The 25651-nt window shown below is 48.1% G+C and overlaps 1 protein-coding gene across 8 annotated transcripts in view; it reads left to right on the forward strand.

Moving 5' to 3' along the window:
* The window catches only part of rph3ab (rabphilin 3A homolog (mouse), b), a 388420-nt gene that overhangs the window by 86346 nt on the left and 276423 nt on the right, over positions 1–25651 (forward strand). For 4 of the 8 annotated variants that reach the window (XM_038820147.1, XM_038820677.1, XM_038820602.1 and 1 more), the window contains exons 1-2: positions 9103–9238; positions 9324–9438. The exons of 1 other annotated variant lie outside the window; for it this stretch is intronic. The gene's annotated coding sequence lies outside the window, so the exon portion shown is untranslated. Of the gene's footprint in view, positions 1–6147; positions 6298–9102; positions 9239–9323; positions 9439–20116; positions 20410–25651 lie in introns of those variants that run through there. 3 more of the 8 variants (XM_038820230.1, XM_038820309.1, XM_038820451.1) reach the window with 3 other exon arrangements.

Genomic DNA, 25651 nt, shown 5'->3' on the forward strand with positions numbered 1-25651 from the left:
GGATAACTACTGGACACAGCCTTCCAGACCCTTCACCACTCTTCGCCTCTCCAGATGTGGACCTACCCACACTGGACTCTCCCACGCCCCCCCCCCCCCCCCCCCCCCGTCACAGAGAACAAAAAGAAAGAGAGGAGTGGCACACAGGACTCCGGCGACACTCCAGCCCCTGCACCCCTCTGAAGCTAAGCCAGTTCGGTTCCCTACAGGACACCTCTCTTCCCAAGCCATCCAATTCACCAACAACAAATCCCAAAATCAGTACTCAGCTTCACAGGATGAAACCTTATTGAAACAGGATAATCAGCCGTGCAGCACATCACACCCAAAATATTTACTTCCCTGGCAGAATGAATAAGCTGACAACATTAACAGACAACAACATGATTAACAGAGAGTAAAGTTCATGATTACGGCTGAGGGACGAGGCAGTCAGCAGGATAAAGACCACTGTACTGGAATACAAAGAAAGTAGACATTTAGGATAAAACAGAATCTGAAACGGAGAACCGTCTTCAGGACCTTCCAAGGATTCCAACGATCCGAACACGAGCCTCATTACTTTCAACATGCCGACTTGACCCAGCCCAGGCGGTTAATTTCCCAGAATCCAGTGTGGCGGGGGGCAGCCCATTCGCCTCAGGTGACCCCCAACCCCTCGCGACGGACAATCGGAACAGGACCGCACAGAACCAGAGTTTGGAAGGCTAGCCCGCGCAGCAGAGCTCAGACTATCAGCCGGATCATCTTCATCGCTGGCAGCCATCATCCATCGGTGCACACTGCATTGTCAGGACGGGAAACCTCCCAAAGGCAACTGCGCCATCAAAGACAAGGCCCCACCTCAACACCCTCCAGCCGGCACGAATCGACGAGGATTGAAGCATATTGTCACGACTGAAATGTGCTGGAACATTGGCCAACAAATTTCGATAAAGCGCAAAAGTCATGTAAACCAAAAAAGGCATATAAGAAATGTGCACAGGATAGAAATAAAGATTGAAAGATGGGGACTTGCGGTGGCGTTGTGTAGAGGGACGACGTGCAGAGGCCCGCACTTCTAGCCCTTTTCTTTTAGTTCCAGGGTTCTTTTCTTTTGAAAACCCACATATTTCATAGGATGAGCATCCTACATAGGTGAAATGCCCGGGAAATTCGGGGGAAAAAAAGCAGGAAGTAGCAGTTCGTTGAGTCGGAGGCCTCTCGGTGCTTGTTGGTGGAAAAGGTGGAAGAGGCAGCCTCGGGGACTCTGGCCACTCCACTATCGGCCGAGATGCTTACTGTGGTAAACCACTGTTACACCTGTATTAGGTGATGTAAGGTAGGACCCGTGCTACAGGTTCGCCGGTAGCCCCTGCCTGCTGGCTCCAGCCAGTAGGAGTATAAATATGCGTGTCCTCTATTTAGCAGCCATTTCGCCAGCTGCTGTGGGAGGCCACACATCTTACAGCAATAAAGCCTCAGTTGTATCCAACCTTAGTCTTTGTACAATTGATCGTGCATCAATTTATTGCAGTAAGATTTTCTAAAAGATGGACCTCCGAATCAAACCAGATCGCCTGCAGTTGGATCTGCAATCAAGCGACGCCAAAAAGGACTTTAATCACGGGCTAGCTTGCTTCGAGGCCTATATCAACTCAGCGACCACCCCTCCGACGGACGCAGAAGATACAGATCCTGTACTCAAGGTTGAGCTCCAGCGTGTTTCTGCTGAGACTCCAAGGCTCCATGGGCATTGTTCCAGAGAGAAAGGCTTTACCACTTCATCATTTTACTTTTGGGCAGCCAATATTCAGAAGGTAATGTTGTGGTTCAGTGATCCGGATTCCCGATGGGGTCAAATGGAGGTGAGATCCTGCAAGGTTTCTAGCCTTGGTGCAATAGTAACCACATCTTTGCCTTTCTCTCTGGTACGATTTTCACTGAATCCAGCAGTGGTGTCGATTCTGAGAATCTGGAAGCAGTTCAGGCAGCACGAGAAGTTCTGTTCCAGCCCCCGTTGAGAAGTTCTGTTCCATGTCTTCGCTAGCCCCCATCAGCAATAATCACCTCAGGGGCAGCACGGTGGCACAGTGGTTAGCATTGCTGCCTCACAGCGCCGAGATCCCAGGTTCGATCCCGGCTCTGGGTCACTGTCCATGTGGAGTTTGCACATTCTCCCCGTGTTTGCGTGGGTTTCGCCCCTACAACCCCAAAAAAAAGTGCAGGGTAGGTGGATTGGCCATGCTAAATTGCCCCTTAATTGGAAGAAATGAATTGGGTACCCTAAATTTATATTAAAAAACGGGCAATAATCACCTCTTTCTGCCAGCGGGTTTTGATTTGCCGTTTAATTCATGGGAGGGGATGGGGGTAGGAGGGGTTTGGAGACGTGTTTGTGGAGGGACGGTTTACCAGCTTTATGGAGCTTTTGGAGAAATTTCAGCTCCCTGGTTCCTGTATTTTCAGACCCTTTCAGATTTGTGATTTTTCGCGCTAGGCTTTTCCCTCTTTCCCCTTGGCATCACCCTCCGCCCTGTTGAAGTGGAATTTGATTTTAGCTGGGTCTGATGGGGGGACTATTTCGTGCACACACAGCCGGAACCTATCAGCGGAGTCAGCTCCGTTGAGTGAGGTAAAGATGAAACGGGAGGGTGAGTTTGGTGCCATTCTGGACGAGGAGCCCCTTCACAGGGTCAACTCCACATCCTCGTGTTGAAAGGTGAGCAGAGTCGGAGCTGGCGTAAACGCAGTCGCCCCCCGGCGCGCACATCACTTGATCCCCACATCGATGGTTTTAGCACAAATAACCCAAGCAATCCAGTTTTGAACTTGCACCAAATTTGCATTGAAATCATTAAGACTTTCAATCCATCGTGTTTCAAACAAGGATAGTGCTGTGTAAACTCAGTTACTATGGTAACAGAGGCTGAGGATATTTATGGATGGATTTCTCATTTGGCAGCAAATTGACTGGGAGCATTCTGACGGTGTAAAACAATGAGACAGGGTATTACCCAAGTGAGTTCAATCCTGCACACCACACGCACACACACACGCATCACCCCTACACCATTTTAAATTAAAACAAAAAGTATAATGTATTTTTTAAAAAACAATTCCAATTAAGGGGAAATTTAGCGTAGCCAATCCATCTACCCTGCATATCTTTTTTGGGTTGTGGGGTTGAAACCCACGCAGGAACTGGGAGAATGTGCAAACTCCACATGACCAGTGACCTGGGGCCAGGATTGAATCCGGGCCCTCGGCGCCATGAGGCAGCAGTGCTACCCACTGCGCCACCATGCTGCCCTAAGTGTGTTGAGTTAAGGGTGTGGATTGACAGGCAGAATTGTGATATTGTTGCCATCACGGAGATGCGGTTGAGGGAGACGTAAGGCTGGCAACTCAACATTTTGCCATATAGGATCTTCAGGCGAGACAGTGGAGGGTTCAAAAGAGGAGGTGATGTTGTACTATCAATTAAGGAGTCAGTTACTGGAGTAAGGAGGGACAATATTTTGGCAGGGTCTTCAAATGAGGGTTTGTGGCTAACACTTATGAATAACAAAGGGGCAGTCACACTGCTGGGAGTGCATTATAGGCCCCTAAACAGTCAGTGGGCAATAGGGGATCAATTCATTGAGGTGTGTAAAAATAATAATAGCGTAATTATATTTATTAGGATATTAATTAGGATAGTTATAGTGTTAAAGGGTTCAGAGGGGACAGATTTCTTGAAATGTATTCAGGAGAGCTTTTTATGTCAATATGTAGAAGGTCCAAGAAGGGACAACGCAGTGCTGGATCTAATCCTGGGGAACAAAACCAGACAGGTGTTCAAGGTGGCAGTGGGGGAGCATTTTAGTGATCGCGGCCGTAACACAGTATAATTTACGTTTGTCATGGAAAAGAAAATAGATGGTCTGCAAAAAGCGGTTTTGGATTGGGGGAAGGGGGACTTTATTAAAACAAGGCAGGATCTGGCCAAAGTAGACGGGGAACAGATTCTTGTTGGACAATGTACAGTGGGGGGCGTTCAAAAAGGAATTGGGGAGGGTACAGGCCCAACAACCCTTTTGGGTGTAATGTAGGAGCAACGAGTCCAGAGAACTCTGGATGTCTAGGATTATTTAGGACAGGATAAGAAAGAAAGGGAAGTTCCGGTGGCGGCTATGAAGGAGTAAGTCGCACATTTGGTGGCTCACGCTCTGGTCGGACTTTTGGACCTTTTCCCCCTTTTTTACCAGACTTGATTTGAAAAATTGATGACAGAAGCAATTGTGAACTGAATTCCCACATCGGTGCATGGAGAGGAGGACTAGGAGTGCTCGTAAAGGCACAAACAGAAGGACAGAGAAGGCTTGGGCTGAAGCTGCACCGGGAGGAAGCATGGCGGAGGATCGGATCTCTGGCTTGTCGACCCAGCGGGCAACGGAGCAGCTGATGCAAGTTTTCCAGGAGGAGTTCACCAAGCAGAAATGGAAGTGGGGTTGCTGAGAGACCAGTAGAAAAGGCTCCTGGAGAAGGTGGAGGACCTAGACAACAGGTCCCGCCGGCAGAACCTGAGAATCGTGGGTCTCAGACGGATCCGGACGCTGGGGCATACATAGCGGGCATGTTCGAGAAGCTGCTGGGGGATGGGGCATTTCCCCCGACCCTTGGAGGTGGACAGGGCTCACAGAGCGCTCGCAAGGAAGCCGCAAATGGGAGACCCCCTGAGGGCAATGGTGGTGAGATTCCACAGGTATTTGGATAGGGAGCGTATTTTACAGTGGGCCAAGCAGACACGGGGTATAATGGGACAACAGTATCCTGCGGGTCTAAAAGGACCTGAGTGCGGAGGTTTAACCAGATCAGGTCGACCCTTTTCAAGAAAAAGGTGAAGTTCGGGCTGTTGTATCCGACCCGCCTCTGAGTCACATACGAGGAGCAACATTTCTATTTCGAGACGCCTGAGGAAGGGCTGGACTTCACGAAAAGGAAAGGACTGGAGTCGGACTGAGAGCTTTGAACTTTGCTGCGACGTTTATGTTTTTAAAAAAAAATTACTTGTTTTTCGTTTTGCTGACTTTATTTGTAATGCCTTCTGTATTGATCTGGGGCCAGTTGCAGAGCTGAGTGAGTTAAAGTTTGTATTTGCACTGTTGGGGGATGGAGGTGTGTTTGTTCAGATGCTGGATCTTTTGTTTGATCTTTTCTTTTTTTGTGTTCAACTTGGGGTTTTTTTTCTCTGTCGGACAATTGTGTTGGGATTGTTTTTTATTTGAATATGTATGTATGAGGGGTGGGGGGGTGGGTGCGGAGGGAACAGTAGGTGGGAGAATGTCTGGCACCGGGCTGAGGGCCACCAAGCTAGCTGGGCGGGCTAGCTTACGGAAGGGTAGTGGGGGGTGAGCAGATGTTAGGCTTATCAAAGGGTTTGATTTATTTTGTGCTGTTACGAGAGGGGAGGGGGGGGGGGAAATGTTCTGCTGACGAGGGAGGGACTTTCTTTGCGGAATCGTCAGCAGAAGAGTGGGGGGGTTAGTTTATCTCAGAGTAGGGGGTTAATAAAGATGGGACCTGTAAGGGAGGAAGCAGGCGTTTTGTACTATGTTTATGGACTCATGTACATTGTTTATTTTGCTGTTGCTGTAAAACCAAAAATACCTCAATAAAATGTTTATTAAAAAAAGAAAGAAAAGGGATCTACTTTTAGCAGGTACAAAGGGAGCAAATCAGCGGAGGCCTTAGTGGAGTTTCAAAAGTACAGGGGGAACTTAACTAAGTCACCTGGAGAACAAAGAGGGGGCATGAAAAATCCCCGGCAGGTAAGATTTGGCAGAATCCCAAGATACTCTACAAGTATATTAAGGGGAAGAGGATGAACAGGTAAAGTGTAGGGACCAAGGGGGCAATCTGTGCATGGAGCCAGAGGACATTGGTCGGATGTTGAACTTCACATCTCTCTTCACTCGGGAGAAGGAGGTACAGAATTTGGGGAGAGGAACTGTGAGGCTCTTGAACAGTTTGACATAGGGAGTGAGGAGGTATTGGAGGTTTTGGCAGGCTGTAAAATGGACAAATCCGTAGGTCTGAATGAGTGGTATCCCAAGCTGGAATGGGAGGCAGGGGAGGAAATTACATGAGCTCAAACCCAATTTTTAAATTCCTCTCTGGCCACAGGGGATTGGAGCACAGCGAATGTGGGTTCCACTTTTCAAGAAGGATGGTAGAGATAAACCAAGAAACTACAGACCAGTGAGTCTCACATCAGTGGTGGGGAAACTATTGTAGAAAATTCTGAAGAAGAGAATTAATTTCCACTTTGGCGAGGTAAGTTTTGATCAGGCATAGTCAGCGTGGCTAGTTTATATCGTTTCAGCAAAGCCTTTGACAAAGTCCCTCATGGGAGCCTGACAAAGAAGGTAAAAGCACATGGGATCCAGGGCAACTTGGCAGGTTGTATCCAAAACTGGCTTAGTGATAGGAGACGGAGGATGGTGGTAAAAGGCTGTTTGTGTGACTGGAGGCCAGTATCCAGTGGCGTACAAGAGGGATTAGTGATAGGTCCCTTACTGATTGTGATATATAAATACTAGAGATGAGAACGTGGGGCAGATGTTAAGAATGTTTGTGGGTGACACAAAGATTGGCAGGGTGGTTAATAGTGATGAAGAAGGTCTTAGGTTGCAGGAAGATATAGACGCATGGTCAGATGGGCAGATCAGTGACAGATGGAATTTAACCATGAAAAGTGAGAGGTGATGCACTTTGGAGTGAGTAACAAGACAAATGAGCACTCAATGAATAGCAGGACACTAGGGAGCTCAGAGGAGGGGTCTTGGGGTGTTGATCCACAGAAGGTGGCAGGACAGGTTAATAGGATAGTTAAAAAGGCAAATGAGACACTTGCCTTTATCAATCATCGCATAGATTATAAGAACGGAGATTATGTTGGGCTGTGCAAAACTTTGGTGAAGCCACAGATGTGTGCAGTTCTGTTCACCTCACTATGGGAAGAATGCAATTGCACTGGAGAGGGTGCAGAGGAGATTCACTGGGGTGGAGCATTGAACTATGAAGAGAGGCTGGATAGGCTTGAAGTTGGTTTCTTACGAGCAGAGAAGGCTGAGGGGGGCCTGATTGGAGTGTATAAGAATATGAGGGGTATGGCAGGGCGGATAGGAACAGTTGGTCCCTTTAGTTGAAGGATCAATAACGAGGGGGCATAATTTTAAGGTGAGGGGCAGGAGGTTTCGAGGGGATTTGAGGAAAAGGTGTTTCACTCAGAGGGTGGTTGGAGTCTGGAATGCACTGACTGGGAGGGTAGTGGAGGCGGGAAACCTCACAACCTTTAAAAAATACGTGGATGAGCACGTGATATGTCAAAACATTAAAGGCTATGGGCCAACTGCTGGAAAGTGGGATTAGTGTCGATTTAGCTTAGCTTTGTTGGTGCAGTCGGGATGGGCAATAGGGCCTGTTCTGTAATAATCAGTATTGTCACAAGTAGGCTTACACTGCACTGAAATTACTGTGAAAAGCCCCTAGTCACCACATTCTGGCGCCTGTTCAGATTCACAGAGGGAGATTTCAGAATGTCCAAATTACGTTACAGTATGTCTTTCGGGACTTGTGGAAGGAAACCAGAGCACCTGGAGGAAACCCACACAGACACGGGGAGAACATGCAGACACTACACAGACAGTGACCCAAGCCGGGTCGAACCTGGGACCCTGGAGTGTGAAGCAACAGTGCTAACCACTGTGCTACCGTGCTGCCATAAATGACTGTGAGAAAGTCATGTTTGTGAGTTTCTCTGCTTCCCTTTAATTTTGCCCTCTCCCCCCAATATACACACATGTGTCATTGGTAAGCTGAGCAACAGGGCAGGAGAGCTGTGCCCACAGTCAGTACTGTCTCCTAATCAGGGGTATGTGGCAAGGCAAGTTGAGGACCTGTGGTTGGATTGTCTCCCTCTCTCTATAACCCCACCACTAACCCAATCATAATTAAAACTGTCCAGAAAACAGGAAATTGAAGACACAGGGGACAGGAAAGCAGCGCTTTGAAGAACTATGGTGAAAAAAATCCCTCTTGAGACATGGGAACATAGGACTTAGGAACAGGTGTAGGTCATTCGACTCTCCGAACCTTCTCCACCATTTAATAACGTTATGACTGGTCTGACTGACGTGTCAAATCCACCTCTCTGCCCACCTAGTCCTTGAATAAATTCAATGGCCCATCCTCCACTGCTCCCTAACCTTAATTTCACTTTCATGTTGATCGAGTTTGCAGGGTGTGGAGAGACACGGTGGCGCAGTGGATAGCACTGCTGCCTGATGCCGCTGAGGACCCGGGTTCGATCCCGGCTCTGGGTCACTGTCTGTGTGGAGTTTGTACATTCTCCCCATGTCTGCGTGGGTCGCAGCCCACAATCCAAAAGATGTGCAGGGAAGGTGGATTGGCCACGCTAAATTGCCTCTTAATTGGTGGGGGGGGGGGGGGGGGGGGGGGAAGAAAAGAATTGGATACTCTAAATTAAAAAAATACTTTGCAGGGTGTGTTCTGGGTTTAGTTCGGATCTCTGGGGCTGGTTTAGCACACTGGGCTAAATCTCTGGCTTTGAAAGCAGACCAAGGCAGGCCAGCAGCATGGTTCAATTCCCATACCAGCCTCCCCGAACAGGCGTCGGAATGTGGCGACTAAGGGCTTTTCACAGTAACTTCATTTGAAGCCTACTTGTGACAATAAGCAATTTTCATTTCATTTCATGAATGTGTGTCTTCTCCCCCCAGTCCTCACAATCTTTTCCTTTTGTAATCTGGAAATGTTTGCAAACGAGTGGTGGCCTTGGCCTGGTGCACGGGCAATGAGTGGCCAGTGAACTGTTAGTCGGAATCGAGTCTGAAGGGAGAACTGGGATGGTGGGGTCCGCAGCCTGGGGTGACGGGGGGGGGGGGGGGAATTGCAGCGATTGGGTTTGCCTCCCATCACTGCCATACACACAGGAAAACTGTCTTTATTCTCAATTTGCATGAAGGAGTGCTGACTGACAGGACCACATTGGCCAGTCGTGGTGGAACGTCCAACAGCAGAGGCAGGAATTGAGAGAGGGGAGGGGGAGAGGGGAGGGGAGAGAGAGGAGAGGAGAGAGAGGAGAGTCCAGTACTGACTGCAGTTCAGCAGCAGTATTGCTGTGAGCACACACACACACACAGCAGAGATAGGACTGCACCATCCCACATCAGGACCAGCTCCCCATCCTCAGGTAATATCCCTGCTCCTGTTTGACTATTTGTGAATGTGGGGCAACCCCGTGTCGACCCAGCTCAATCTAATCTTTATCCCACTAGGTTGTGAGCATCAGCGATTTGCAACAATTGGAGCGGTGGCGGGAGATTCTGCGCCTTGCCCGGGACATCCACCACCCCACAGGGTTAGCAGGCGCCTCAGGCAGCGGGAGCCGAGGTAAATGTTTCATTTGTGTGTGTTGACTGTGAGAGAGAGAGGAGAGCCGGCGGAATGTGTTTGAATATTCCTGCTGGGGGCTCCTGTCTGGGGCTGGACATCAGCGGGGCGGGGCTTACACCCCTCTTTCTCTCTATTTCCCCCAAGATGTTTCCCCCCCTCTGAGTATGTGTGTGATGCTCAATGTGATGACTTGCATGGGGAGTTCTATAGCTGGAGCAGTGGGAAGAGATTCCGGTTAAAGGCAAAGCCTCTGATGCACCGACTGAGCACGTTTACAGTATAGGGGAGACCAGCCTGAGAGAGGGGCAGAAAGGTTGACTTTTCTCTCTCTGCTTTTCTGAATGGGGCGGGAGGAAGAGAGCGGGGCCGGGTTAATGAACAGGCTGCGAATTAAACAGGGTTTGAACGCGCATCTCCAAATATCCATTTGTCTCCATAACGTTGAAAGTGAGGTTAAAGTTTGGGCTGGTGCAATTGATTCTTCATTAAAGGTTGGGACATAAACTCAATTGCTGCAATATATATATATATTTAAAAAACAAGAATTGTGCTTTGCATAAGGGGGAGTCTAACTATGTCTCCTCAGCAGTTTAGAAAATAAGTGAAAGCAAATGACTGTGGGTGCTGGAATCTGGAAGTGAAAATGCTGGAGAGTGTCAGGGGTCTGACAGCAGCTGTGGAGAGAGAACAAACCGAGCTAGCGTTTGGATGGCTCTTCGCCTGAGGGGGTCCCCAGCATCGATTGGTGAAGTCAGGGGCTGTTCTGGGTTGACTGGGAGATCTGATAGTGTTCACCATCTGGAAGGGTCCAGTCAGAGTAGATAGAGACAGAAAGTGTTCCAATTAGAGAAAAAGTCAAGAATCAAAGGACCCTGATTTTAAGGACATTGGAATCCGAAACAATGGCGCGGTGAGGAAGATTTATGCAGGGAGTGGTTAGGATGTGGAATGCACTGCCTGAGGTTGTGGTGGAGGCAGGTTTCCAAAAGGGAATTGGATAAGTACCTGAAAAGAAAACAATTGCTCGGCTATCGGGAAACAGAGAGCAGGATGAGCAAAATTGCTCTTGCAGAGAGCTGGCATGGGCATAATGGACTGAATGGTCTACCTGTGCGCAGTTCTATTATTTGAATCAAGCAGTAACTCTCTAAAATGCAACAAATATAAACTCCCAACTATATCCAAGTAAGAGGGACCCGGATATAATTCAGCTAACTGGAGAGATAGCAGTGACTGGCCAAGTAGCTGGACCTCCGTCTCAGCATTGGAAAGGGACATCTGGGAATTTTTGTTTTAAACATTTTTCAGGGTGGATGATCGATGCTGGGAACACATGCCGGCAAATAACGTCCAGAAAAGACGTGTATACTGCACCTAATTAAGATATTATGTTTGCGATGTAGACAGTTCCCAGCCACAATCCCTACGTTTCTTTAAAATAGTGCATAGGGGCAGTGTGGTGGCGCAGTGGATAGCACTGCTGCCTCAAGGCGCCGAGGTCCTAGGTTCGATCCCGGCTCTGGGTCACTGTCTGTGTGGACTTTGTACATTCTCCTTCTGTTTGCGTGGGTTTCTCACCCACTACCAAAGATGTGCAGGGTAGGTGGATTGGCCACGCTAAATTGCCCCTTAATTGGAAAAAAATGAATTGGGTACTCTAAATTTATTTTTTAAAAGTTTACAGAATTTGCATTCTATTAATGAATGCTCTGTGCTATCGACCAGAAGACGGGTTATTTGTGGGAAAAGGGACATCATTTTTAACATGTCATTTGTTTGCTAGTATTTACTACTCATTCCGACACATGATATCGGATTGTGATTGGCATCCATAAGTATTCTTAAACCCCTTCTATATCTAATGCAACCTGTCCACTGAGGCTACTCCTGTCAACGCTAAGACAATGCCCAGCTGATCCACTTTTGCAGCCATGTGTGATTGCTTCCTGTAGGGAATGTAACGATTCCTGAGGTCTATGGAACTGAATAACCAATGAAAGCCGGGCGGCACAGTAGCACAGTGGTTAGCACTGTCACTTCACAGATCCAGGGTCCCAGGTTCGATTCCCAGCTTGGGTCACTGTCTGTGCGGAGCCTGCACGTTATCCCTGTGTCTGCATGGGTTTCGTCCGGGTGCTCCGGTTTCTTTCCACAGTCCAAAGATGTCCAGGTTAGGTAATTTGGCCATGCTAAATTGCCCCTAGAGTCCAAAAAGGTTGGGTTGGGTAACGGGGAGTGGGTGGAGGTGTGGGGTGCTCTTCCCAAGGGCCGATGCAGACTCGATGGGCCGAATAGAATTTACAGTGCAGAAGGAGGCCATTCGGCCCATCGAGTCTGCACCGGCTCCTGGAAAGAGCACCCTACCCAAGGTTAACACCTCCACCCTATCCCCATAACCCAGTAACCTCACCCAACACTAAGGGCAATTTTGGACACTAAGGGCAATTTATCATGGCCAATCCACCTAACCTGCACATCTTTGGACTGTGGGAGGAAACCGGAGCACCCGGAGGAAACCCACGCACACACGGGGAGGATGTGCAGACTCTGCACAGACAGAATGGCCTTGTTCTGCACTGTAAATTCGAAGATTCTCCCGTAACTGCGTGGGTTTCCTCCGGGTGCTCCGATTTCCTCCCACAAGTGCCGAAAGACGTGCTTGTTAGGTGAATTGGACATTCTGAATTCTCCCTCTGTGTACCCGAACAGGCGCCGGAATGTGGCAACGAGGGGATTTTCACAGTAACCTCATTGCAGTGTTAATGTAAGCCTACTTGTGACAATAGTAAAGATTTTTATTAAAGATTATTATGCATAGTGTAGCAAGTAAAGTTGGCAGATATCCTGGAGCCTTGCTGAAGGATTACTTTATAGAATCTTGTCTCTGAATAAGGCTTGGGGCAGAGTGTGGGGGTCTGAAGAAGGTGTTGATGAGCTAAAGGGCCTTTTCCCATTATGCTTATTCATAAAAATATGTTCCAGGGAAGGATAGCGGGATGATCACAGGTGTGGCTTCAAGACCTTGACTTGAGAATCAGACTTTTGCATGGCATTGGATAGCCCTGTTTCCATTGCCCCAATATTGTCTGTGCCCCACACGTGGGTTTAGTTTATTCCAAGCAGTACTGAGAGACTGAGAGAAGATCTGACTATTATTGGATTTCCTTACCTTGATGGGGTAGGAGGAAAAGGAAGAGGAAACCAATGTCTTAACATTGCGTACAGAAGTCATGTCCAATCTGTGTTCACGGGGCTGTAAGTAGCAAACCAAACCTTGGCAAAGCAATCCTCAAAATCCAAGAATCTCAAGTCTTTTACGTTATTATGTTTCCTCGTTTCTGGTTTGTTCCATTTGAATGTTGCAGCTTTTGAAGTTTGGACAAGACAATTCTCAGCATTGTTCCCTCTTGGTGAACATGGACAAAAAAAGTACCAAACTCTATTGGTATCATCAACACGTGTTTTTTTAGGCAGTAATGGGAATATGAAAAGCAGGTTTATCTATGACGCTGTGCTCCATGATATACATCCTTGGGTCCCATTAAGACAAAAGCTTGACCATCTGCTTTAAGACCAGCAAGTATGACCAATAAACAAAGATACATCTCGCAAGTAAATCTGAGTTAGGAGAATGTCGTGTGGCTGGGAAGAGAAGGGCTTACTATTTAAGACAAAAATTAAAGAGCCACTCATGTTCCTTAATGTGGATAGAGGGTACAGCACAGAAACAGACCAATTAGTTCAATTGTTCCACTCTTTACTTAAGATTAAACCTAATACAGCGCTTATGTGAAGTCTTGGGCGTGAGTGACTCAATAATCAAAGGAGAATTGGAAAAGTCTGCATCTTTGACTGCAGCACACAGCAACATAAAAACAAATGTAATGACAATTGAAAATTTGGCCCAGTGAGTCTGCACATTCTAGTAGCTGCCGAACAATTTACACTCGCACGCATTCCCTGATTTACTTCATTCTCGGAAGAGGCAATGAATGGCCGCAGGTTTATTGTCACCTGCATGTGTTAGCCCCATGCTCACCCAGTTGTGTAATGGAGTGGATTGCAGGCTGTTACTAGCTGCAATGCTGTGTCCATGAGGCGTCCCTGCCTTGTCAGGCTACTGCAGAATAATAAGGAGCTGACTGCTGTGAAACCACCACTGGCACGAGGCTGCGTACTGCAGGGATCCTCCGCTCTCTGCAGCTCTCTAATGCAGAAATAAAAGCAGCATTAACAGAAGTAATTGGGAGAAGAAGCTCTGTCCTGAAAGTTCTTAAAGTAGAGACTAATCTTCCATCAGAGGAGAACAGTGATAATGACTTGAGCTCTGAAGCTATTTGGAATCATGTTCTGCAAGAGGCAGTGTCTGAGCTGAAAGATTTCCATATATATATTTATTTTTACAAACAATTTTTGGGACTGATTATTCTCATGATTTCTTTTTTAACATTGTCTGGGAGAAAGATGGCATGATAATGGATGGTGTGATAATGGATGGTGTGGTAATGTAAATGTTTCTTCCCGTTGAATACAAAGTGCTGGACTGAAATGGTGTTGGTTCTTCACATTATTCTGGTTTTCTCACATGGATATTGACCTTGTTTTGCACAGGGAACCTAGCCTATAAAATTCAAGTAGAAATGCTGCAACTAATATTGGTTACATTATTTATTTTGTTGTTTCAATGCTTGAGCTCTTCTGTTCATGAACATTTGAAATGGTGCAACTAAACTGCTTGAAGAATTAATGTTGCCCATTGCAATGTTAAAGGGCTGCTTAAAGCAGCTTAACCCATAGTGAGAGTTGATGTTTGTAGCAAGTTGAGGTTTAATCAGAGGTGGAGCTGGAGGGTCTTGTTCAGCTGGGGATTTTGGGGTGGGGGGAGGGGGGGTGGGTGTTGGGGTTTGTTCTGATGGGGAGGACTCGGGGAGGGGGGATTTGTTCTGATGGGGTGCATGCATGGTCTGGGGGGAGGTTTGGGTCTGATAGTGAGTGCTCTGGTTGGGTAGGGGGTCTATATCCTTAATGGAAGAATTGAGGCTTCTTAAATGGGCAGAGTTGGAAGTTTGCCTCTGAGCCAGATAATTGGGATCTTATTCTGAATGGGATAGTTTGAGGGTACTGGTGCTGAGGGGCGGATAAGGGGTAACCTTAGAGATTCGATTATGTTGCGCTGATTCAGTTTTTATTAGTGGGCCCTGACGTGGTGGGACAGTAAATTTAAATATAGCTGCCAAAAATGGTATTCTTTAAAACTGCAACAGCTGGTGCTTTTCGCATGAACTGCGAGTTCTGGAGGTTTTATTTCAGTTTGGAGATGAAGGAAGGTGCCAACAAACAGAACAAATGTAGTATTAATAGACCAGGAGAAACGTGTTTGAGTTTACAATCTGCTGAGTGAGTTTGTCAGTAAAGTTCTAGAAATTGCTAGAAATCTGGTCACTATCTAACTCTTTCAGATGGTGCACTGTAATTCACACATGAGAACCAGCCTCATTCACTAGTGTGAATGTTTGTATTTCTATTTAATTTTAAAATGTTGCAATGGTAGAATGTTTCCGCTTTAGTTTGGCATCACTGCTAGTTTTATGATTTTTTAAAAATAAATTATATTTTTTATTGATGCTCCTATGTATGTCTCCCAGTGGCCCCATTTCATTTCCCAGATAAGAGGTCGGTATTGATCCAGTCACAAGGAAAAGGCATATGTGAGTGGTTTGGAAACAATTACTCCCTTATTTATTTAATTCCTCTCCTTTGCTGGGCCTGCATTTAATGACTGCCCCAATCAGGAGGCAATAGTCAGGAAACTAGTAACCAGAGAATTGTGACAGTAATTTGTGACAGACATCCGAAGCATCACTGATGCAGCTTACTGAAGCATCACTGTGCCGCACTGCCACGCTGCTCGTTCTAAATCATTAAATAGGCTCTGCTCACTGCTTGAAGATAACAAGCTCACAGGATTGGCTTGGCACACCATTCATTCCCCTTCTGAGACCTGGGTTTGAATCCAGCTCAGAATGTTGGGACACAAGTCTCTTCTGTTGTCTGTATAGGTCCAAAGTGAAATGAGAACAAAGGTACCTGCAACCCAGTGGCCATGAAGTTACATCATAAGGTGGTCTATAATTGCAGCACAGTGGTTAGCACTGTTGCTCCATAGCGCCAGGGTCCCAGGTTCTATTCCCGCTTGGGTTACTGTCTGCACAGAACTTGCATGTTCTCCCTGTGTCTGCGTGGGTTTCCTCCGGGTGCTCCAGTTTCCTTGTTAGGTGAATTGGACATTCTGAATTCTCCCTCTGTGTACCCAACCAGGTGCAGGAGTGTGGCAGCTAGGGGATTTTCACAGTAACTTCATTGTAGTGCATGCCTACTTGTGACATTTAAGATTATTATTATACTGGCTCCATAGGCTTTATAATGCAATGAGCTTTGGCACCCAGTTCCCGGTGAACATTTACCCACAATACAAAATTAACTCTCGACCCAAAGTGACAATCTTGTTTAGACAAACCATAGGAGGGCTGCTGTGAGATGGGAACATTACAGGGATGTAGTTACGGATGCACTTATGTGATTTTAAACAATCTTTCATGCAATGTGAGTGTCACTGGCAGGGTCAGCATTTATTGCCCATCCCTAGTTGCCCTTGTACATGGTGGCGAGCCGCCGCCTCCAGCTGTTTATTGCAGTCTCTCTGGTGTAGGAACTCTCACAGTTACGATGCACCTTTGAAACAGAGTAAAGGGAGCTGAACTCTGCAACTGGGCTTCGCTGACGCTGATACTAAATGACAATACTGCAAAATGTCTTCCGGTTGCCAATCTTTTTGCCTGGATTCGTATAAAACAATAAAATATGAATTTTTCTACTTTTCTATCACTAACGTTTGTTGTTTGGTGGGAAAGGAGGTATCTAGGATAGAAGGTCATGGTTATTAGGGTCGCACGCAAACATTTCCAGTCATTCACATGCACATCGTGGGGGCAAATGTTTGAGTGCAGGTCAATGAATGGGAGCTGGTCACCTGCCAAGGCTATCCTATGGTTAAGTGGCTTATGATGCCAGGCAGCCTCTGGTGAGGAGGATGAGGAGAGGACATTCAGGGGCAGTGATGGCAAGAGGATATTGTGAGCTCAGAATGTGCTGTAATGTTGCTGATTACCTGTATTAATATTGCAGCAACCTACCGCTCGAAAAAACAGGCGCAATTTTCCAAGTGTTGGATCAGACGAGAACAGCAGTGTGCTGGTTTCACAGCTAACATTTTTTTTTTTTTTTTTTAATAAATTTAGAGTACCCAATTCATTTTTTTTTTTAAATTGAGGGGCAATTTAGCGTGGCCAATTCACCTACTCTGCACATCTTTCGGGTTGTGGGGGCGAAACCCACGCAAACACGGGGAGAATGTGCAAACTCCACACGGACAGTGACCCAGAGCCGGGATCGAACCTGGGACCTCGGCGCCGTGAGGCAACAGGGCTAACCCACTGCGCCACCGTGCTGCCCCAGTTTTTAACCAGATCAAAGAGTACTCTGTGCAATTTCAAAGTGTTGGCGAGGATTACATAGCCAGCTGGGGGGGGGTGGCATCTAAATTCGCCGGAAAAGCCAGGCGGCACTGTTTTTAAAGGGCGCCCCAATCTGAATATGAAGTTAAAGGCCCTCCTCTCCCATCATTGCCGGCATCAGGGCATTAGAGCCCCCCTCACCCCCACCAATACAGGCATGCCCCCCTCACCCCCACCAATACAGGCATGCCCCCCTCACCCCCACCAATACAGGCATGCCCCCCTCACCCCCACCAATACAGGCATGCCCCCCTCACCCCCGCCATGCAGGCATGCCCCCCTCACCCCCACCAATGCAGGCATGCCCCCCTCACCCCCACCAATACAGGCATGGCCCCCTCACCCCCACTAATACAGGCATGCCCCCCTCACCCCCACCAATACAGGCATGCCCCCCTCACCCCCACCAATACAGGCATGCCCCCCTCATCCCCACCAATGCAGGCATGCCCTCCTCACCCCCACCAATACAGGCATGCCCCCCTCACCCCCACCAATACAGGCATGCCCCCTTCACCCCCACCAATGCAGGCATGCCCCCCTCACCCCCACCAATACAGGCATGCCCCCCTCACCCCCACCAATACAGGCATGCCCCCCTCACCCCCACCAATACAGGCATGCCCCCCTCACCCCCATCAATGCAGGCATGTCCCCCTCACCCCCACCAATACAGGCATGCCCCCCTCACCCCCACCAATACAGGCATGCCCCCCTCACCCCCACCAATACAGGCATGGCCCCCTCACCCCCACCATGCAGGCATGCCCCCCTCACCCCCACCAATACAGGCATGCCCCCCCTCACCCCCACCAATACAGGCATGCCCCCCTCACCCCCACCAATACAGGCATGCCCCCCTCACCCCCACCAATACAGGCATGCCCCCCTCACCCCCACCAATACAGGCATGCCCCCCTCACTCCCACCAATACAGGCATGCCCCCCTCACCCCCACCAATACAGGCATGCCCCCCTCACTCCCACCAATACAGGCATGCCCCCCTCACCCCCACCAATACAGGCATGCCCCCCTCACTCCCACCAATACAGGCATGCCCCCCTCACTCCCACCAATACAGGCATGCCCTGCTCACTCGCACCAATGCAGGCATGCCCCCATCACCCCCACCAATGCAGGCATGCCCCCCTCACTCCCACCTTCACCCCCACCAATGCAGGCATGCCCCCCTCACTCACACCAATGCAGGCATGCCCCCCTCACCCCCACCAATGCAGGTGTACCACCCCCCACCCCCACCCCCACCAATGCAGGCATGCCCCCCTCACTCCCACCAATGCAGGTGTACCACCCCCCACCCCCACCAATGCAGGCATGCCCCCCTCACTCCCACCAATGCAGGTGACCACCCCTCACCCCCCCCCCCCCCCCACCAGTACAGGCATGTCCCCCCCCTCACCCCCCCCCCACCAGTACAGGCATGCCCCCCCCCCCCCCACCAGTACAGGCATGCCCCACCCCTCACCCCACCAATGCAGGCATTCCCCTCCCCCCACCAATATGGGCATCCCCCCTCATCCCCACCAATGCATGCAAACTCACCCTCCACCACCTTTTCTGCCCCCCCCCATATTATGGGAAGCTCCCAATGGGGTTCCCTGAACGCTCTGCCCTGGCAGTGCCAACCTGGCTAGCACTGTTCAGCCATGTCCCAGCCCACCCAGGGGCTATACCACCCTCCAAGCCCCTGGCGAGGTCAACGCGACAGTTTTTCTGTGTTTGGAAAGCACTAGTAATAGCAGCATATCCGCCAGCGTTACATCATACCGGCGGGGGGCATACGGCGAACTCGTCAAGCCATTTTCAGAATATTCCAATGCATTAAACCAGATTACACCGCCAGCAGGTGGCACGAAAGATCTTAAAATGAGATCTCACTGGCGCCAATCCCATTATGGCCCTCTCTGACCAATTAGCGACCGTAACAGGATTGCGTCCACAGCTAATGAGCCGGGAATCCACCCCAACCACCTCACAACAAATCTCCATCACCCAAGTGTGTCCCATAATTGTCAGCTTTCCTTTATCTTCGTCCTCCTATTTTCTTCCATTTGCTCGGTGTATCTGCCCCCGCAGTCCTATCTGGACTCTCTCTCTTCCTGATTTAACAGAACAATCCAGTTGAAAACTTCAGGGCAAATCTCTAATGTTCTCTTCAACAATTTCCTCCCCTTCCACCCTTCAATGGCGAGAGCGGGGACTCATTCTTGATGGGAGTTGTGTGTCGTACCCTGATGTAAATTAAAGCTCCAACTGAGTTTATATCATTGTGGGCCTGTCTGTCCCAGGACTGTGCCAGAGTTGTTCATTTTACATCATCATCTTCTCTGGCTACCCTCGAAGAAGGAACAATTGAGCATCCATTGAAATTATATGGCTCATTGTGCTGTGAAAAGCAATGAATTGCAATAATTCGTAGCATGCTCCACTTATTCTGCCCAAGCCAAAACAAACTAATAGTCTGCTGATTTGAATTGTGTTGGCACATCCCATATTGTTGTCAACCTGTAAATGACGGAGAGCCTAATGACTACATTTCACAATCAAAAACCTTTGGAATTACTTTGCTGATTAATTCTCCTTTTTATATTTGGTTTTCCTTTCTCCCCTCCAGAAGGTGGCTATTCTTGCTCAGCAACAGGTCTTCAGCTGGTGGCAGCTCCCACAAGTGGTCATTGTTAATCAAGGGCGTGAATACCACTGGAAAAATCTCACCAAGTGCCACCTTGATTCTTGCCCAGTGCCCGCTCATGCGCTTTGCAGGAGGTTGGCAGCCAGCAGCGGCGAGCAGTTGCCAGGCCCCATCTGCTGTCATTAGTTGACTGAGCAGAGTCTTGTGATTGGACGAGGGAGCCGGATTGGCCCATTGGCACACCGACGCAGTGCATTCACTCACTGAGCCGTTGGCAGCCTGCTTTTTCTTGTTTTGTCAATAAACCTACAAAGACTAATTTGGCAACGCGTCAAGCAGCTTACATGATGATTAGATCACCATCTGCTATTGCATCTTACAACCCTGCCAACGAGTCATTCAGACAACAGAATTGGTTGACAGTGGAGTCTTCTCACTGCAGTTTGATTTTGTGTAAATATAACTGATGAGATAGCAGGCAGAAACGGAGGGAAGTGTGAAAAGGGAACGGGAGCTTCTTCCTTCCTCTCTACACTGTGAGCTGCTCAAGCAGCAAGCTTGGGCTGCCGGTATGGGCGTCAAGTTCACCCCTGGCTAATTGGAATGGGTCCGCGGGAATTTAACACCCGGGCCTCAAGTAAATGTACCAGGTTTGACTTCCGTTTCAACGCGGCCCATAGGCGAGAATCAGACAATTAAGGCAGGAGGTCGTGACACAGGAAACAGTACATGGCAGTCAGGTAAGTTGATCGCAGTGGAGTGGGTCACAGGGAGTGGTTCACTGGGGATCACGGTCAGTGAAGGGAGGAAATTTAATGCAGGGGTGGCCTGTAGTTCCCTTGTGGGCCTTAAACCTCTTCTGGGTCTACTCCACCGACACAACATGCCATCCTAAAGACATAAGTCTGGTTGCGGTTGAGTGTCAAGGGGACCGTTGCTTGCCTAGTGCACAAACCTCCCAAACTGCCCGAAAAAAGACAGTAGGCATGTGTATGCCATGGATGAGGTGAATGCCGTGGAGTAAATTTATTAATCCGTCGCTGGCTGTGCCAGCATTTATTGTCCATCCCTAATTGCCCTTGAGGGGGCAGTTAAGAGTCAACCACATTGCTGTGGGTCTGGAGTCACATGTAGGTCAGACTGGGTAAGGATGGCAGATTTCCTTCCCTAAAAGACACTAGTGAACCAGGTGGGTTTTCACGACAATCGATAATGTTCATCATTAGACTTTTTAATTCCAGATATTTTATTGAATTTAAATTCCATTATCTGCCATGGTGAGATTCGAACTCGGGTCCCCAGATCATTATCCTGGGTCTCTAGATTACTAGTCCAGCAACAATACCACTACACCACCGCCTCCCTGCAAGCAACTTTGCGGTTTCAACATCGCAATAAATGATAGAGTATTAGAACAGTTGTCAAACTGCTGAGCGGGCCTGTTCTAAATGGAAGTGCTTTACAGCAAAAATGTTAAGCAGCACACTACGTTGCTTTGACTGCCCTGAATACGATCCATGGCCAGTGACTTACAGTGCTATTAGTGTTAGAAGTAATTACCCTCTTCATCTTTTAACTGCTAAAATGTCAAGACGACAAGAGTTTTTCTTCAGTTTTTGAGACCAAGGTGATTGATGGCAGGGTTGTGTGTTAGAAAGAATTGTTGTTCAATCACACATGAAGATTTAATCACAAAGTGACACTTTTTTTTATTCCTGCAATGTTTCTGTCATAACAACCTTGCCAAAAACACTTGTTTAAAAACTTGAGATTTTCTTTTGTACTAAAACAATGTTTAGGGCGAAGTGAAGATTTAGTTGTGCAGGCAGCTGTCAGAAATCTTCTGGTGAAATACCAAGAGTGCTGAGGCTCTTGTCCAATATCCCATGATATAAATGGTCTTTAAGTCCCAATTGCTCCTTGGTTCAATTGTATTGGGTCCATCAGTCTTTGGTTTGGCAATCTTTAGGTTCAACACTGTTTTGTTGCAGCTACCTTGAAGTCCAACATGGGTTTAACAGGATTGGTGAGATAATAAATGTCAACCATTTTTAAATACGTAACAGAGTGGTGTTATTGTTATGTCTCTGGTCAGAGTTTACCTTATGATTGGAATAAGCCTGTAAAAATTGGGCGTTGCAGGATAAACGTCAGGTGGACTCAACTAGCACCCTTGCCTTTGAGTCAGAAAATTGTGGGTTCAAGGCCCAGTATGGACCTCAACACATAATCTGTAATAATAATCTTTATTGTCACAAGTAGGCTTACATTAACACTGCAATGAGGTTACTGTGAAAATCCCCCTGGCCGCCACATTCCGGCGCCTGTTCGGGTACACAGAGGGAGAATTCAGAATGTCCAATTCACATAACAGCACATCTTTCCGGACATGAGGGAGGAAACCGGAGCACCCAGAGGAAACCCACGCAGACACGGGGAGAACGTGCAGACTCTGCGCAGACAGTGACCCAAGCTGGGCAACGATGCTGAGACCCTGGAATTGTGAAGCAACAGTGCTAACCACTGTACTACCGTGCCGCTCTACATGACTATGAGAAAGTAATGTTTGTTAGTCTTGCTCCTTCCCTTTAAGTCCCCCACCCCACCCACCACAGATATATACACTCAGAGCTAAGCAACAGGGCAGGAGAAGTGTACCCGCAATCAGTACCCTCTAATAATCAGGGGTATGTGTCAAGGCAAGTTGAGGACCTGGGGCTTGGATCTTCTAATTCTCTCTATAACCCCGCCACTGACTCATTCCCAACAGTCAGAACAATCCAGAAAGCAGGCACAGGGAACAGGAATATTCAGAGAATTCAAAGAATTCAGAATGCCCAAATCACCTCAAAGCACGGGGGCGATTCTCCCAAATGGAGCCGAAGTGTTCACGCCGTTGTGAATGCCGTTGCGTTTCACGATGGCGCGAAACGGGCGCTGGAGCGGTTCACGCCGCTTCAGCCTCCCTCCCCTGTGCTAAATGGGTTCGCGCCAACCTGCGTATGCACGGGGGACTACTGTGCGCCGGCCCCGACTCAACATGGCGTCAGTGTTCAGGGGCCGGCCGCACAGGAAAGTAGGCCTCGGGTGGGAGGAGGGGCCGGCCTGCCGATCGGTGGGCCCCGATCGCGGGCCAGACCCCATCGGAGGCCCTCTCCGGTGAAGGAGTGCTTTTCCCCACCCCACAGGCCCCCTTCGGCCCTTCGCGCAGAGTTCTCGCCGGCAGCGACCAGGGGTGAACGGCACCAGCGGGTCTATGTCATATCCGCTTAGCCCATCCGGGCCGGAAAATCGGCGGCCCCGGCGATTCCAGCGGCCCGTGACCAGCGGCGTGTCAAACGCGCCGGCGCAAATGGCGCCGATTCTCTGCACCTCAGAGAATCACGCGCCGGTGTCGTGGTGCGGTTGCGGCGATTCTCCGGCCTGCCGCGGGGCTCTGAGAATCGCCCCCCAAGTCTTTCGGGACCTGTGGAAGGAAACCTGAGCACCCGGAGGAAACCCACGCAGACACGGGGAGAACGTGCAGACTCTACTGTTGCTATATTTATCTGGTTATAAATACAGCGGTCAATATGGTCGCCTTCCTTAATCCTAATTATGTTTGCTCTAGAGTCGCCAGGAACCTTTCGATACCGCCACAATGTTCAAACCCGAATACTGATCAAAGAACCAATGCACCAGTTAGTTAGTTCAAAGTCAATACTATTTATTTACACACGCAGTAATATCTACTCATGCACAAATACCACAGACTAAACTATCTCTAACGCTAACGCCTATACTTAACTTCGGGTGCCCACTCAATCAGAGGAACAATGGCCGTTGTTCGGATCTGAGGCTGTTGGGTACGAAGAGGTAACAGGAGAACAGCGAAGGTCATCCGTCTGATGGCGAGCGTTGACCTTGGACTTACTTCTGGTGCAGCTGGTGGACGGGTCTCTTCGCTTCGAGAGCCGAGTCCAAGAGAGCGATTCTCTCTCGGGGACTTCTTCTTCTACCTGAAGGGGCTTCATGCGCTTTTGGGCGGGCCTTGAACTTGGCCCTGATTAATTGGGCCGTATCTTGATCACTCGTATTGATCTTGACCAATAAAGGGGTGGGTGCCGTGATGGCTGGGCGTGTCTTTGGTGGCCGTTGGCCTTGCTTTGTTTGTGTCTTTCTGGCGCCGGGATGTCAGCTGTAGTATCGGTTACTTGAGTGTCATTCCTTTGTTCCTGGAGATGGGCCATCAATATGCTAATTGCCTTACAGTTTCAGTGTTGTCTGGGGGCTGAGGTTCCAATACGTATACAGGCTCTGTGCCTGCTTGCTTTCCTAACATTGTCCACAGTTCCCTATAGTCTTTGCAAACATCCATTTTGTATTCTGGAAGTGGCCATCCCAGATGGCTACAGCATAGACAGTGACCCAAGCTGGGAATTGAACCTGGGACCCCGGCGCTGTGAAGCAACAGTGCTAACCACTGTGCTACCATGCTACCCTAGATTGCAGAAATGAGGGTGTGTTGCATTGTTGGACATATCTTTCTGATCAGACATAAAGGATTTTGTGGCTCTATTTGTAAGCGAGTAGTGAGCTCTTCCACTGTCCAATCAACATTTCTCCCTTAAACCAATATCACTGAAGGGGAACAAACAGAAGGTCTGTTCATTTGCTATTTTTGGGCCCTTGCTGTGTGCTTTTCTCTCACTTCTATTCACATAATAACAATGGCTGCACTTCAGATGAAACCAATTACACGGGACATTCTGAGGGCATGATTAGGTGCTATTTAAATGCAAGCTCTTTTATTACTTCTTTTCCCGCTGTGCACAACATGTATTTCTCTGGAGATTTGGAACCTATTAGAGAGATTTACTTTCCTGATTCGATATTGGGAATTGAATACAGGCGAGGATTGAAGTCAATCTCAGCATTCTGTGGAGCTGTATTGGTTAGTAATGTTCTGGGCTGTAGATCTCTCAACTCTTTCTTTAAAATGTATCCGGTGGGACTGAGACGACCCATTCAGAAAGGGAGATGGAAATCTTCTCAGGATGATGATTTGTCTTCAGTGCCATTTTAAAAAATCAGACGGGACCCTCGCTATAAAGTGGTTTTATGGCATACATTCTGCTTGCTTTGTTTTTTTCCCCCCCTGACGTTTATGGGCAAAAGAAATCGGGCGGTGTGAATGTCTCAATCATTGTCACTGGCCTGCAATTTGAGTGCTGGATACATAGAGTCCTAGTGAGATTAATTGTGGAGAAATCTTAATGGTCATGAATTATATATAGAGTTTAAAATTCTTGGGAGTGAGTAATAAGACGAGTCAAAAGTTTCCTCAGGAAATGAAATGGTTTGGGTGGAATCCAAGTCGAAGCAGATTGTTCAAGAACTGCGGAAGGAACAATGCTGAGGGATTGACTGACCTTTTGGTCATCCAACTGCATCATTAAACATAAGAGCAGAGATCAAATGGCTTCTAGACAAGCCTTGTGCTGAAATAAAAGCTTTGTATTTTTGTATTCTCTATTAGTTGTAATTGTTACGTATTGCATCCTCAATATAATCTAAACCTTACTAATGACAGCTGAGAACACTGTTGGCATTAAATTGATGAAAAAGCTTTTTTGGTAGAGAGTAATACAGTTACAGATCAGGGGAAAGTAATGTAAAAATTATTTGTTTCCGGTCAGAATTATTAAAGATTGAAGAATTAAATGTATGAATCAGTCATGAATTTGAATTTTGTTTCTACTTGTAAAGCACACTGGATGTCAGCTTTCATGTCAATAATGATCTGTTTCAGTCATCTGTTCACAGCCTGAGTTTCAAATGCTCAGGCTCAATTTTGCACCCTCTCTTCTGGAGTTTGGCAGTCAAGACTTTCCTGCACAAAAGTCTTCTACCTAAACTACATGGATAGGATGGATATAGAGGGATACGACACTAGGAAGTGCTGAGGGTTTTGGCCAAGGGTGGAATCATGACCGGTACAGG

This window comes from Scyliorhinus canicula, chromosome 1 (assembly GCF_902713615.1).
Source record: "Scyliorhinus canicula chromosome 1, sScyCan1.1, whole genome shotgun sequence".
NCBI classification, from domain to species: Eukaryota; Metazoa; Chordata; class Chondrichthyes; order Carcharhiniformes; family Scyliorhinidae; genus Scyliorhinus; species Scyliorhinus canicula.